We start from the raw sequence: 2,928 nt of genomic DNA, 5'->3' as shown, positions 1-2,928 counted from the left end.
ACCAGTGCCACTCTGAAATATCACCGGCGGGACGCTCATCTCCTGCTCCTTCGTTCCTCCACAAATGTGTCTTCACACCATTCTGTTGCTTTGCACAATTTAGGTTGCGCTTCTGATGACTTTCTTACGAATATTTTATGCATTATTAGTTTTAAAAATTAATTTACGGTTGTTATGGTGATTGTATTTTGCAATTCGGTTGCCCCCCCCTTTGAAAACTGCAACCTACAAATCCATGATTTGTAAACAGGGTTGGATTGGCTCTCTTGAAAGAATGATGGAACGGTTACAGTACTGAAAGAGGCCATTCAGCCCGTTGAGTCGGTCTCTGCATGACCAGTTAACCTAGTGCTAATTCTTGGCCCTTTCCCCACAGCCCTGGAAATGTTCCCTTCAGTTATTAATGCAGTTCTCTTTTTGAAAGCTAAGATCAAATCTGCTTCCACTACACTCTCATTCCAGATCCTAACCATTCACTGAATCAAAATCTTTTGGCTAATTTTTGCCATTGGTGTCTTCTAGTTCTTGACCCTCACACCAATGGAAAAGATACTCGGATCAGGTCATGCAAGATTTTGAACATCCTTATCAAATTTCCTCTCGAGCTACACTTGTCCAAGGAGAAATGAAAAAACCCAGCTTCTTCAATATGTCTATTTACTGAAGTTCTTCATTCCTGAAATCATTTTCATGAATATTTTCTGTGGACTCCGTTGATGGTACGCTAAACTTTCTTTCATGTGCAGTTAACTTCTACTGCAATAAAATCAACTGATCAATACCTAAGAGTTGATCCCTAACCCTTACACAACACATTGCATTTCTTAAGCCACATATTGCAATTTTGATCTCACATAGGCTGTCTGGAAAAATATGCAGAAGTGCCACACTCACACAATTCTAAAGCAAAGTTTATTCATTAGTCACCAATAAGGCTTACATTAACACTGCAATGAAGTTACTGTGAAATTACCGTAGTTGCCACACTCCGACGCCCGTTCAGGTCAATGCGTCTAACAAGCACGTCTTTCAGACAGTGGGAGGAAGCCAGAACACCTGGAGAAAACCCACACAGACACAGGGAGAACGTGCAAGCTCCACACAGACAGTGACCCAATGTGGGAATCGAACCTGGGTCCCTGGCGCTGTGAGGCAGTCGTGCTAACCACTGTGCCACCATACTGCCCCCATCCTACTCAAGGATTTATGGAAAATGGACATCTTACTTTGAAAATAAAATGCTTTGAAAGAAAATTGTGCAAGAGTTCATGTGATCACACTTTTTCTGTTGACACACATAGAATTATTGAAAGTTAGAATTTAGCTTGCTTGTTTGGCCATGACATTGAAATGCAAATGACCTTCCAGGACACTTCATTGAGAAGGCAATGAAATGCAACAAAAACTTTTCTGGAGGATTAATGGTTGCCATTGCCCAAATAACACAGGAAGTTCAAAATAGACTCACAGATGTCTTGACTTTGGAATGTAATTCCACAAAATGTGTGTGAGAAGAAACCATTCTGTCATAAGGAGTAAAATTCAAACACTGCTGTGTGTCAATGCCCAAGTCGTTAAAGACTATTTATGTAGACAATGGAAAACAGATATTATGGTCATGTGACAGAAACCAGGTTTCAGTAAGGGACACGATTTGCGAGTAGCCATGGAGAGATAGAAAGAGGGAACAGATCCAGATCAGCAAAAGAAGGACCCTGCTTAAAATCTATCAGCAGGCAGAGAGTTTAGATTAGCCTTTAACTACCGATTTGATGAAACAGACCAGGTTTTCAGTGCAGGGAATCAACAGCACATCAAGTGGATTGAAGCCAGAGAAACCTTCTATTGTGAGAAGTAAACCACTGTGAATCTGTTGTCAGAAGTCTCCAACCACTATTTCGTCAGTGGACCAAAAAGGAACCATCCAGTCTGCAATGTTTCATCTAGAAAGAATCAAGTGGAAGTGGGACTTAAGTGATGCTACCTCTTTTTGAATCACCTTTTCCTTGTGTGTATGTGTGTGTGTATCTGTGCAAACGAGAGTGGGTCCTGTTGTGTATACATTTGATTATTGAGTAGTAAACATTTACCTCTTACAAGAAAACCTGTTATTTGCCTCCTCTTGAGGCTTCCAGTGCTCAGGGGTTGAAACATTTTTCTCTTAGAACACATACGTCACTGGCCAGTCAACCACCTCTCCCCAGTATGTAACACAAATGATAACATCCCTCTCTATCAGAAGGACTGGAAAAGAACATCAAAGGGCAAAGCAATCAGTCCCACTAAATGATCGACATTTATATAGCACCTTTCACAATCTCAGGACATCCCAAACTATGGCACAGTACCTTTGAAATGTAGCCACTTCTTTAATGGAGGAAACACAGCAGCCTCAGATAACTGAGGAATAAATATTGGACTGGTTAACAGGGGAATCACCCCTCCTCTTCTTTATAGGATCTCTCACATCCATCCAAGAAGGCAGTCGGAGCTTTAGTTTAATGTTTCACCTGAAAGGCAGCACCACTCTTTAAGGTTTAAGCTTATTTATTAGTGTCATAAGTAGGCTTACATTAACACTGCAATGATATCACTGTGAAAATCTCCTAGTTGCCGCAAGCACCCTATACAAAACATTGGTTAGGCCACAGCTGAAGTACTGTGCGCAGTTCTGGTCACCCCACTCTTGGAAGGATGTGATAACATTAGAGGGAGTACAGAGGAGGTTCACCAGGATGTTGCTTTGGGATGGAGCATTTGAGCTATAAGGAGAGACTGGATACGCTTGGATTGTTTTCTTTAGAGCAGAGAAGACTAAGGTGGACACAATTGAGGTGTATAAGATTGTGAGGGGTATGGACAGGGTGTGCAAGGAGCAGTTGTTCCTTTTGTTTGAGGGGGTCAACCACAAGGGGGCATAGCTTTAGG

The sequence above is a fragment of the Carcharhinus amblyrhynchos genome, chromosome 3 (assembly GCF_965287045.1).
Source record: "Carcharhinus amblyrhynchos chromosome 3, sCarAmb.v2.hapA, whole genome shotgun sequence".
NCBI classification, from domain to species: domain Eukaryota; kingdom Metazoa; phylum Chordata; class Chondrichthyes; order Carcharhiniformes; family Carcharhinidae; genus Carcharhinus; species Carcharhinus amblyrhynchos.
This window is presented reverse-complemented; position numbering follows the sequence as displayed.